Source organism: Neophocaena asiaeorientalis, unplaced genomic scaffold (assembly GCF_003031525.2).
Source record: "Neophocaena asiaeorientalis asiaeorientalis breed wild unplaced genomic scaffold, Neophocaena_asiaeorientalis_V1.1 scaffold232, whole genome shotgun sequence".
Taxonomy (NCBI): Eukaryota; Metazoa; Chordata; class Mammalia; order Artiodactyla; family Phocoenidae; genus Neophocaena; species Neophocaena asiaeorientalis.
In genome coordinates this window covers 1,409,847-1,423,611 of record NW_020175672.1, presented here as the reverse complement: position 1 = coordinate 1,423,611, position 13,765 = coordinate 1,409,847, and positions in this window count along the sequence as shown.

The following is a 13,765-nucleotide window of genomic DNA, read 5'->3' as shown; positions in this document are numbered from 1 at the left end:
TCACCAAGATTTCTTGGGCAGACAAAAATGTTGATGGTGAGACATAATAGGAGTTGCAGCTGTTTCAAGTCAAAATGAGTTCTTTAATCCTCTATCTAGTGCAGGTAGAATTTATTCATTACTAACCTCACAACAAATTTCAGGGAAACTAGGTCTGCTGTAACTGTTAAATTGTGGTAGAAATTAGGAAATGTTGAAATGGTCTCATCAGGAAACCGTGCATAATGTCATTTAGCACATTAACAGAGTCCCCCAAATCTTGTTCAAAAGTGTCTTTTTCTATCTTCATTTCACCATTGCGTGGCTCATTTGAAACAGCCAGCATGTCTGAAGTAGTTTATAACTGTGGCTGAAGAAACTATTCAGCACAGCTCGTTAACTAGCAATTTTACCTCAAGACCATCTTGAGTATTTGATTCCTCAAGATTCTTTTGAACAGAAATAAATAAATAAATAGTGCAGGTTATAAATATACTTGAGTGTGGGTGGTTTCTTGATGAGTCAACTGATAATTCAGTTTGTTGACTTACAGTGGTTTTTTTGTGCATATCTGTGTATGGATTATTGCTAGAGTGGCAACAAATTCTGTAAACATGCTTAATGTTCTAACATCATTATTAATTCCTTTCCTCTTCCCCTGGAGTTTCATAAGGTGAAGATGGTCAAGTAATCTGGGTTCTCATCCCTGCTGTGTAGTTGGCTTTCTCTGCCTGAGTAAACACCAAAACAATGCTGATTCTTAAGAGAAGTGTTCATTCCAGTTGGTTGAAATAAGGACTCTCTCTCTCTCTTTTGTCTTTTAACCTGCCTAATTCTTTCTTCTATACCATCACTTTTATATTTTCAATCTTAATAAAATTTGTATTTATTCCTGAAAAATATAAATTTTCTGTGAAATGTCTAAGTAATAAAAAACTAACAGCGTTCCATACGTTATGATTAAAATTTTTTGATTCTCTGCCTTGAACTTCTAACTGTGGGAAATTTTCCCAGTCTTTGCCATGTTGCTTCTATGGAGACTGGGAAGAGCTAGGTCCATAAACTTTTGGTTAACTGACTGAGGCAACTCCTGTAGTGTGAAGCTCACAGCCAGGTGCCTCAGTTTGAAACAACTCGAACTCCTCAGAACAGGATGAATCCTATTATATCAGCAACTGCTTTCTCCTGAAGAGTTGCTGTGTTAGCAGATAGAGTACGTTGAAGCCAGAGCCTGCTATAACCAGGAAGGAAGCTCATCACCTGATCCACATCCTCCTTGCACCAGCAACGTGTCCATTGGAAACATCTTACTAGTGAGGAACTGCGAAGTTTCCTAGACTTGACCTTTTTAGCACATATCCTGACACAAGTTCTTTATTCAACCTGTAGTTTCCAATCAGTCAGGCACACAAATTAGCCCAGTCCTCCTTTTTCCACTCATTCACATATTCTCTGTATTACAGAAAGATTACACATATATCAAAAATATAATGTCTATTTCATCATGTGATTAAATCTTATGAGTTTTTCACCACACTTTCAGTTTTGATTCTTTCTCCTTTTATCCATTCCCTATAAATTCCTTTACACACTTAATAATATCCTACTTTCATTTGCCTAAATTTTTGATGGCCAATCTATAGCCTTATATTTTGTGTTCTCTTTATTACTGAGATAATAGCAATGACAATAATAGTTATGGGTAACATAATACTTATTATATCCAAAACACTCTTCTTAGTATTTCACACATATTAACTTATTTAATCATTGCAACAACCCTATGAGGTTGGTCCAATTATTTCCCATTTTACAAATGATAAAACTGAGGCACAGAAAGGTAAAATGACTTGACACAGACCACAGAACTAGTAAGTGGTGTGGCAGGCAGTGGAACACTAAAGTTGAGGCTCTCAGCACTTCAATATTTTATCTCATATTCATATAATTATCAAGTTAGTTATGGAAAATTGGCTTTATCATTTAAGGCAGTCTTCTCCCTTTTTATTTTTGTTTTCTTATTCCACCTTAGACAAAAATAAAAAAATAAAATCTAATTCTTGAACATTTGAACAATTGAAGATGCCTTTACTTTATGTTTGATAATTTTATAGTTTGGATAAAATCTATTTTCCTATGAATAGTGAAATCATTGCTCCATTTTTCTCTGACATCTAGTGTGACTGATAAAATGTTTGAGGATAGTCTGATTTTTATACCTTTATACAATAAGCTGATTTTCATCCCTCTAAAGTTTTTGTAGCTTCTAATTTTCTCAAATATTTTGAAATTGCACAAGTCACATGTCAGAATGGAAGTGTTTTCATTTATCTTATTGAGCCCTTAACTCTGAAAACATGTTTAACTTTAATTCATAACTTTTCTTCTATTTTATATTTTAGGATTTTTCTTCCATTATTTATATTTAACTTTATCTTTTAAACTTTTTTTCAATTTTGGGGGGAATTATTTTTTATTTTTCCAGAACTCTTTCTTGTTCTTAAATCCCTCTTTTTCATTATGAATAACTCTAAATACATTAATTATAATTAGTACCTTAAAGATTTTGCTTCCTTTAGGGTAAGTTCTCTTTCTTCAACTGGATTCTTTACACTATTAATTTTCCTCAAATGCCTGATGATTCTTATGCAAATGGTGAATTTAGGACTAGAATTATGATGGGTAGCTAGTGTGTGTGGCATTATGTTTCCACAACACGTCTCTTTTCAGTATTAGAAGATTTACTTGGGTGAATTGAGTATGTGGGAAGGTCTTTCTGACTAGCGAGACTCGCTTTCAGGTATAATTATGAGAAGTAGATGGACATTCTGGGATCCATACTAATGTAGAAATAAAAAGAGCTTCATTTTGGAAGCCATATCAGATGCCCTACTCCTTCTTAGATTTATTGATTTTTTAGACTAGAGAGTAGAAATATCCTTGGACAGGGGAAGATGAGGACCAATAAATCAACTTGCCATGTTGTAATTTGGCAGGGTCAAATGTGTAGGAGATTCTCACTTTTATGAATTCGTCTTTTGATTAATTTATCCTGAACTTATTATTATTCTCAGTATCCACTAAACTTGCTGTCATTCTGTACTCTGCTAAGCATGTTCTGGTCTGTATCTTCCTCCACTCTTTCTCATTCTTTAATAAAATACCATATGATAATGAAAAATCAATTGTTGCCCTCTAATTTTCAGAACTGTAATAGCTTTATTTTATTTAAATGCAATTCAGGGAGATGAAGTAGCTAAAACTGTGTGTTAAGTTTGCAATATTGAATAGAAGTTCTAAATAAGTGCTTCTAATTATTGATGCTTATTTGGCTGGGGCAATCTGAGGTTCATGTGGTGACTGAAGTGGTGATATTAGGCATCAAATTCACTTAAAAGTACAAGCTTCTCTTAACTCCACTTAATCTCCACCTCCTCTTCCCATTTTTCTCCTTCCTCTTTCCTTCCTGATAAAATTTGGATAGATAAATGCCTAATTTCTCAGCCTCCAATTTCTCCTTTTTCATGCTTACTTGAGATAACTTTAACTAAGACTTTCTTCCCACACTCTTCTGAAGCTATTCTTTCTAAGGACATAAAGACCTCCATAATCCAGTAGTTATTCAAAGACCTGTATTACTTGACTTATTACCAATATTTGGCCCAGCTGATAACTCAGTCTTGTTCAAAGCATCTTTTTTTCTACTTCTCTTGAGATACTTCCTAACTCAAAAGTAACCTCTAGTTACCTAAAATAAGAAGTCTGAGTCCATTTCTGGATATTTGACTGCTGACATCTTTTCAGTCTCATCCCTCCCTTTTTTCCATCAGCCTCACATCTGAAAAACTTATAGGAAGGCCTCGGTGCTCCCTTCTTTGGTGACATCAGGAGTTTTAAACTACACATGAAACCTCACTCTGAGCCCCCAACCACGATAAACACTCCAAGCCAGTCACACTTCCTTGCTCTCTCAAGCCATTTTGAACCAGCTTGGGACGACTTTCTGCTGTCCCCATAAAGCTGTAGGTAAGTAAGAAATATTTTCATACACTCTTGCCATGTATTTAGCATCATTAGTTTCCACATCTGAACCAAATTTCTCAACATTTCAATCTTTTCTTAATGAGGCTCAGTGAGAAAACCTATTCTTTATTTTAACCGACCCTCACTCCTGAAGTGATTCCATCCAGTAATATAACTTCAGATATTATCTATATGCTGACAGTTCCCAAGTGTATTATCTATATCAGTCCCTCCTTTGAATTCCCAACGTCCATATCAATTACCTATTGGGTGTCTCTACTCAGATGTCTAACAGCCATCTCAAACCTAACATTCAATAGTGAGCTCATAATCACCCCCAAACCTTTTCCTCTGCAGTTTTCCCATCTATTTAGTTACTTGGTCCAAAAATCCTAAAATCATTCTTGACTTCTTTCCTTCACAAATATGTACACACATCTTATCTGTTCCATTGTCTAAATATATACAAAATCTTACCTCCTTACACTGCTACTACTACCAAGACTATTGCATAAGCTACTATCATTTCCAAACCAGGATTTGTGAAACAACTTATAAACTGATATTTCTTCTTCAGCCCTTGTCCCACACTCTTTAGGCTCTTCTAAACACAGCAGCTAAAGTAGTCTTATGAAAATGTAGGGACTTCCCTGGTGGTCCAGTGGTTAAGACTTCACCTTCCAATGAAGGGGGTGTGGGTTTGATCCCTGGTTGGGGAGCTAAGATCCCACATGCCTTGCAGTCAAAATATCAAAACATAAAACAGAAGCAATGTTGTAACAAATTCAATAAAGATTTTAAAATTGGTCCACATCAAAAAAATCTTAAAAAAAGAATGTAAATTAGACCATTTCACTCAGTCCTGGCTCACTAAGAGTAAAAAATAAATTCCTTTAAATTGCATATACAAATCAGTATAAGCTGGCACCCATGATTCTCTGACTTTATCTCCTATTACTTTCCCAGTGACTTGCTCTATACCAGTCTCAGTGGCCACCTTTCCACCCCTTAAACACAGCAGACATGTGTCTCTCATAGGCCTTTGCATGTGTTGTTTCCTGTGTCTGGAATGAAACCTCTCCTCGTATCTCCACTGCTGGCTCCATTATATGCTATAAGTCGTTGCTTGACTCTCTCTCTCAGCGAAGTGTTCTCATCAACAACATTGTCTGTCCTCTTTACTTTTCTCTACTGCACTTATGAAATCAACAGCTAATATATTGTTTTCTATTTTGCTTAAATTTTGTTTCATAATCTCCCATTACTAGAATATAAGCTTCATGATAGCTCAGATTTTTCTGTTTATTTCATTGCTGGAACAGTATTTTAACACATAAGAGATGTTGAATAATTATTTGTTGCATTATTAATTTAAAATAATAATTAGGTTTACATAATATAGCCTTGGTAAATTACTTTATTTCTGTTAGAGTCCCTTAATATTCACTCTATAATTCAATCAGTATAATGTACAGCCCTTAACTAATTGACTTGTTTTCTCTATTTCTGTAATGGGGATAATAATAAAGTGTGTTACTAGGCTTCAGGATAAGAAAAAACCTGTATGACTTATCTAACCCATGGTGAAGTATACAGGTTATGTTTCAGCCAAGTTCTAGAATAGCTGTGTATGTAAAATATTGTGTGTCTTTCTCTTAATTTTGCCACTATTTAAAAATGTTTCTTTAAGAGCAAAGATCAATAAGTGAACAACAGTTATTAGAGTACTCATTGTGGACAACTCTATTTGATCCCCTCTCTCCTGGGGGCTGAGCCAAGGACTAACTTGGGTTGGGTTATGATCACGTTCGGAGCCAGAGAGAGAAAACTTCACCATGTAGACTGTAAAAGATGTAAATGGGGTGGGATGTGTTAATAGAACCAAGAGCTCAGTGTGCAATTGAAGTCCAATGAGCAAAGTAGTGATGGCATCACAGAAAGGTGGCCAAAAGTAAAGATTAAACTGAATATAGATAACAAGGATCATTAGAACCAGGTAAACAGAACAAAGCAGCCTTAGCCAGTCAAGGAGAGTTGATGAACCAGTACAATTGCCTGGAATAAACCTTGTTGCCTACAGTTGACTTTTTGTTTGTGTTTGTGTTATGGGGTGGGGTAAATAGATATTCTGACCTCAAGGTCAGAATGGAAAAAGAGACCAAATGCATAAAATATTAATAATATATAATAACAAACATATTTTTTTATTATTTTTTAAATTACACAAAAGTTTGTCATAATAGTTACAATATAAAGTCAAAGCATATATAGAATAAAGTTTTCAAAATCTAAATGAACATATGAAAACACTAGATTCCCTTAAAACATTTTTAAGTATACAGTGCATTTTGAGTCATTTAGACCACCTTCATTCAATATTGTGTCTGTTATAAATTAAAGAAAAAATCAGAAAAGAGTTATGTTTAGTTCTGTCTATATACAATAATGCTGTCTGTAAAAATAACTAATTATGAATAAAGTTTCTTTTTATCAAGGGATATTATTGCAAAGAGATTGCTTAAGTCTGGATGGCCTATCCAGACATTTTGGTACTAATATTTTTATACTGAAATTGTACCTTATGCAAAATAAGTGATTTGTTCTAATTTTGAAAAAGCAGGTTTGATACTAATGGATTATGTAGTTTAAAAAGAATGTCTTGGAAAGAGACATTTAATTTACATTTTAATGCATCAGGCTGCTTCTATCCAAGGTGGCCAGATCTCCTCTTTCGAGAAAACCAGGTTAAGTGTATTAATGGTTGGGCTGTTAAGCACATTTAATATTGTTCACTAACATTTATTGATTCTTGAAAGAGACTTGCTAGTAAAACCTCATTCCTGTGCTGCTAAGATTAGGTTTATCCTGTATTAATTCTTTTAGTTTGATCATTTAAATGTCTCCCAAGTTCAAGTTTTACATTTTAATTTATTCTTAGGCCTATGACAACGCAACTAAAACTTTAAGACTTTGCTCACTGAAAAGATTTAGCCTTGATTTTAATAAGCTTGGGCAAATTGGCAGCTTTAAATAACACAAGCAAAGCAGTATTTTTCAAGAGTTTTGTACGGAAGCACACATGATTATAAATGTTAGGAACAATGGGATGTGATTGTCATGGAGGAAGAAAATTTCCTTTTATAAATTACAATGCATCTATTCTTTCCAAGTAAGAAACTTCCCAATAGTTTTGATTTTCTTTTAGATAGTGGATAAAGAAGTATAAAATGAGTCAATCAAATTAAAAGATAGCTAAAATTGTCCTATTTTAAATACTGTCTCTGGGTTTACCCATGAAAGGAAAAGTACCCAAAAGTTGCACACCATAACATCAGAAGTTAAAGATATCTATAATTGCTCAAAACTAAGTATCTTCTCTCTCAGAATTTCTTTGTGTTTCTAGAGTTTCATTTTTATAAGCATGGTGGCCTCATTTGATGTCAAGTGCCCATTTCAAGTGCTCCTAAAAGATTTTTTTGGTATAGGATATAAGGAGTAAACATAATCAATAAAAAATCACTTTTCTAAGCAGCCATTGGGTTTTTGGCCATAGATGTAACACCTTTTTGTTATTTTGACATCCTTCAGATATTTCCTATCTCCTCCATTTCTTATAAATGTTTCTCAGATTTCTATAGATATAGTCTTAGGAGCTTATTGCATTTCTTAGAAAACATTTCATTTAATTTTAATAGGAGCCTATATGACTATGCACAGGCCCTTTCTATCCAGTTACGCTTACAAAAAATCAAGATGAAATAACATGTGAATGCTCAGACTGAGTTTCCCTAAGTAACTAACTGCACAGCGGGGCAGGTCAGGCAGGTCAGCAGCATATCTGCAATAACTATGTATTAGGGATGTGTCTTGAGCCCTTATTTATTAACATTTATTAACACATCCACACTGATAGAAACTGGGGTATTTTCCTCTCCCTGGAGGTCTCTGGACCATTGACCATCTGCATCAGGAAAAGGCATTCTTCTAGATTTCATATCAGGTGATGGCAAGGGTAAAGGTTGATAAGGAGCTTATCTGGCTTGGACACATTCCTTGTGAATTAAGCTAAAGCTCAGTCATGTGAAAAGGAGAGGGGATAAGTGAAAAGGGGAGGGGATAAGAAGGCTGGCCTAAGATGTAGATGAGAAAATGGAGTCAGTGTGGTTCTGTCATACACTCCTGCTTTGGCACTTGTCACAGTGATCTTCTGCCTGTGGTCCCGAAGCCTTTGGGTGCCAAAGCTGCCCCAGAACCAGGGGAAGAATTAGCAAAGGTGTAGTCTTTCTCTTTAATGCCGTGGTGTATTTTGTCTTCTTTCTAGCTGTAAACGGGTTGCACTGTTTATGCTGAATCTAACAAGCCTCAAAACAAGCATAGGATCCTACCTCCACCCCATTCTCCTAGGAACCAGCATGGTGTCCCCCATTCACCATTTCTTTGGATGTTATTATTTGTTTCTTGTGCTTAATTTCTTGCTCTTTTAGCTTAACAAAGCAAGCGAACAGAAAAACACAACTAAAACCTACTACTGTATTCACCAATGTAAATAAACTTTAGTGTCTGGTACCAGGCTCCACTGGGCCAGTAACCACTTGGGCCCAGCTGAAACAACCACTTACAGATGCATTTATAGAAAATGTGTGTCCATTAGACTAAGAGTAATAATCTGATTTCTACCCATTAAGGAGACTGAAAAAAAATTATGAAATATTTTAAAGTAATATGATTTTATCTATATTACTGTAATAACTTTTTATTGTTATTATATTGTAGTAAAGTATACATTTTGTAAAATTAAACATTTTAAATCTACAATTCATTGGCATTAAGTACATTCACATCATTGTGCAACCATCACCCCTATTCATTTCCAGAACTTTTTCATCATCCAAAACTGAAACTGTGTAACCATTAAACAATAACTCCCCACACCCTCCCTTCCCAGCCTCTGGTAACCACTATTCTACTTTATATCTATGACTATTCTATGTATCTAATAGTAGTGCAATTCTACAATGTTTGCCTTTTTGACTTATTTTACTTAGCATAATGTTTTCAGGGTTCATCCATGGTGTAGCATGTGCCAGAAGTTCATTCCTTTTTTTAAAAAATATCTTTATTGGAGTATAATTACTTTACATTTTTGTGTTAGTTTCTGCTTTATAACAAAGTGAATCAGCTATCCATATACTTATCTCCCCATATCCCCTTCCTCTTACGTCTCCCACCCTCCCTATCTCACCCCTCTAGGTGGTCACAAAGCACCGAGCTGATCTCCCTGTGCTATGCGGCTGCTTCCCACTAGCTATCTGTTTTACATTTGGTAGTGTATATATGCCAGTGCCACTCTCTCACTTCGTCCCAGCTTATCCTTCCACCTCCCCGTGTCCTCAAGTCCATTCTCTGCGTCTGCATCTTTATTCCTGTCCTGCCCCTAGGTTCTTCAGAACCATTTTTTTTTTAGACTGCATATATATGCGTTAGCATATGGTATTTGTTTTTCTCTTTCTGACTTCACTCTGTATGACAGACTCTAGGTCCATCCACCTCACTACAAATAACTCAATTTCATTTCTTTTTATGGCTGAGTAATATTCCATTGTATATATGTGCCACATCTTCTTTATCCATTCATTTGTCGATGGACACTTAGGTTGCTTCCATGTCCTGGCTGTTGTAAATAGGGCTGCAATGAACATTGTGGTACATGGCTTTTTTTGAGTTATGGTTTTCTTAGGGTATATGCCCAGTAGTGGGATTGCTGGGTCATATGGTAGTTCTGTTTTTAGTTTTTTAAGGAACCTTCAGGATGGGAGAAGATATTTGCAAATGAAGCAACCGACAAAGGATTAATCTCCAAAATATGCAAGCAGCTCATGCAGCTCAATATCAAAAAAACAAACAACCCAGTCCAAAAATGGGTAGAAGACCTAAATAGACATTTCTCCAAAGAAGATATACAGATTGCCAACAAACACATGAAAGGATGCTCAACATCACTAATCATTAGAGAAATGCAAATCAAAACTACAATGAGGTATCACCTCACACCAGTCAGAACGGCCTTCATCAGAAAATCTAGAAACAACAAATGCTGGAGAGGGTGTGGAGAAAAGGGAACCCTCCTACACTGTTGGTGGGGAATGTAAATTGATACAGCCACTATGGAGAACAGTATGGAGGTTCCTTAAAAAATGAATAACTTGTTTTTATTAAAACTTCTGATTATATGGGCTTCCCTGGTGGCGCAGTGGTTGAGAGTACACCTGCCGATGCAGGGGACATGGGTTCGTGCCCCAGTCTGGGAAGATTCCCACATGCCGTGGAGCGGCTGGGCCCGTGAGCCATGGCCGCTGAGCCTGCGCGTCCGTAGCCTGTGCTCCGCAACGGGAGAGGCCACAACAGTGAGAGGCCCGCGTACTGCAAAGAAACAAAACAAAACAAACAAACAAAAAAAACTTCTGATTATAAAAGGAATATGTATTTATTTTAAAAATTGTGAAATATGCAAAAGTATAAAAAAGAAAATATTAACAGTATTCCTACCAGTCAAAGTGAATGGGTGCTAACATTTTTATAAGTATTTAAATATGTGTGTGCATGTATTTGGTAATTATGTGCTCCTACCATTCTAGAAATTGATTTTGTCCTTAATTTATTTTCAGCATTTTTCACATCTTAAGTATCTTTCAATAATCTGATTTTATAGTCTGTATCTTGGTTTAGTGTTATATTTTAGGTCTTTTTATATTCTGTGTTTCCTGAAGATACAACAGTTTTGTGCTCTATTATGCTCTGTTGAGATTTGGCTTATATAAACAGAATTATAACTTGATATCACCCATATTAATATTATTTCAAAAAATAAATTTCTATAATAATTATTTGGATATTTTGATAAAGTTTTATTATCATGTTAAAGTAATGCCATCTATTTCTCTCTGTGTTTTATTGGTTACCTGGAATATTACTGGTTCTTTTAGTATACAGAGTCCCATTTCTAGGATTCTAGGATTTAATTTATCTCTGTTATTTGGAGTGTGTCTTTGAGTGCTGATTTTTTCCTAGGAAATACATATGGATAGCATATTTTATGAGACATTGTTTACCTAAGAACAACTTTGAAATTTTATTTTTATTTATTTTTTTGCTTGTTTACATCAAAAATAGATTGGCTTTGTCTAGGGAGCTTTTATCACAATCTTCATTGTCTTTTGGCATTCTTATTTCAGAGAGTTTTAAGTTGGCCAGATATTTTCCCCTTTTGTAGATATTATTTCTTTTTTACAAAATGTTTTTTATAGAGGTTATTTTTGGAGTTATTTAAGAGTTCAACACTTTCAGAAATGTATGCCTAAGTTCTGGTATCTTTTAATTAATGTCGCTTGATCCTCTGTGAACTCTCCCTATGTGCAAATTCAAGTCTTTAGCACAGGAAGATTTTAAAAGTTATTATCAATGCACTGTTGTATAACCTGTCAGCATCATTCCCTCCTTCTGGGTTGGGTCATCATAATCAGTATTGCTTTCTTTTCCCCTCTGACTTCTGAGATAATTTCTTAATGTTGCTATTTTTTTTAAATTTCATTTTACTAAATGTGAAATCTGATGATATAATCTCATCTGTGGTTTCTGTTTAAGCAGTCATATAGTCATATGCTATCTTTTCTATTTCCTAATTAGAAAATTATTAGTCTTGCATAAATTTTATTGAATTGTGTTGAGAACTTAAATAAGACATTTTCTAAAAGTTGTTTCTTATTATAACACTTACAATTGTCTTTCAGAGTGGTTTCCTTCTGTTAAAATATTGTATTTTTTATATAGCTCATGAGCTCTTTTTCCTTATTACTTATTTTATTTTACTTTCCTGGTGTTCATATTTGAAATTAAATTTGTTTGTATGTTTCAGATCCAGAAAAATGAGGAGGAAGAATTTTAGGTTTTCTGTAGCACACTTATCTGCTTCATATATCCAGTAACTTGAAGAGAAAGGTAAGGTGGCTGAAGCTCAATTTAATTTGAATAGAAAGTGTCTTCTTCTCTCCTAGGTTTTCCCCCCACTGTGTTTGGCATGGTTTACTTGCTTTGGTAGATTGTTGTTTCCACTGTTTATGGACATGGTAGTCAGCATTAAAAAACATCTTTAGCAGTACCTATGGTTGTCTCTGAAGATTATAAACCAGGAGCAATTGCAGGTTTAGATTCCCTAAGGAGTGTAATCTCTTGTGTCTGAGTCTCTTGCTAGGGTTGCTTATGAATCTAGATGTTCCTTTTAAGTTTGTTTTGATTTGTTCCTCTTGATTTGATGCACCAGTGCCTTCTGTCCATATACCTCTAAGTGAAAGGATGTTAGTGGGGTTCTGCTAAGCTCACTTCACTTATTCTTCAAGGTGTCTGTTCCTTCCCACAAGGGTGCATTGCTGTATGTCCAAAATGTTCTAGATCTGACACTATTCATTCTATATCTAGCAGAAATTCCTTGAATATACTAAATTGTTGTGTCCATATTTTCTCAGTTTTAAGAACTCACGCCAGATACCACACACACAACCACATGCACACACACACACACACACACACAACATTGGAATAGGAATCAAAGGGACTTTTTTAATTGCTAATTATTCTAGAAGATAAAATTTTTACTTAAAAGAACCTCTCCAAAACCTACTGCATCTCCCTTGTTTCCTACACACATTTACCACATCTGTCAAAAAGTATAATGTTTATTTTTTAATGTATAATTAAATTATGTTCTTCGAAGAAAAATTACTAAGTGCTTATTATTTGCCCAGCTTTCTGGTTAATAATACACATGGTTCTTTGTGGATGTGTGGGGTTGGTAGTGAGCATTGCACCAATGGGCAGGCAGACCTTGTCTTCCAGGAGCATGTACCCTAACTGGAGCTGTAAGACATACATAAACAACAACTACCTAAGGCAGAAAATATAAAATATCCTAAGTAATAAAGACAGTAAGTACCAAAGGTGGTTGAAAGAGGGGAGAACATTTATCGGACTGACTTATTCAAAGAAGGCAGTAGAATTTTGACTTGGACTTGAAGGAAGGGTTTGGTTTCAGTAGAGTTGAGTAGCAGTTAATGCAGGTAAAGGAAAAGGAATGGAATTCAGAATGAGAGAGATGTGCTAGAGAGATTAAATGCATTGCTGTAAGTCTGCTCATTAGAATTGTTCTTTATGATTTCTACCAGTACTTTTACATATTTGCAGCTGAAACTTTAGTTTGTTATTACTTTTTAGGGCATATTTTATCTTTGAATAAATAACTATTTCTTGAATCATTCTATAGTGAGTTTATGATGAAATCACAGTTTCAGCAGCTTGCAAGTATTGGCTTACATTGTTTTTATTAAAAGCGTTTCTCTTCTCCAACTGCTTTAGGAAAGAGTTTGATCAAACAGGAAAGAGTAAGTTGATCTTAGTGAACTTTTGTTAGCAAAGTTTCACCTAAATTTTCAATCTATACAGAATTGAATCTAAAAATCTGAATAACTTTAATTTAACAAAAATATTTTTCTGGGGCTTCCCTGGTGGTGCAGTGGTTGGGGGTCCGCCTGCCGATGCGGGGGACGCGGGTTCGTGCCCCGGTCCGGGAGGATCCCGCGTGCCGCGGAGCGGCTGGGCCCGTGAGCCATGGCCGCTGGGCCTGCGCGTCCGGAGCCTGTGCTCCGCAGCGGGAAGAGCCACAGCAGTGAGAGGCCCGTATACCGCAAAAAAAAAAAAAAAAAAAAAAAAAAAA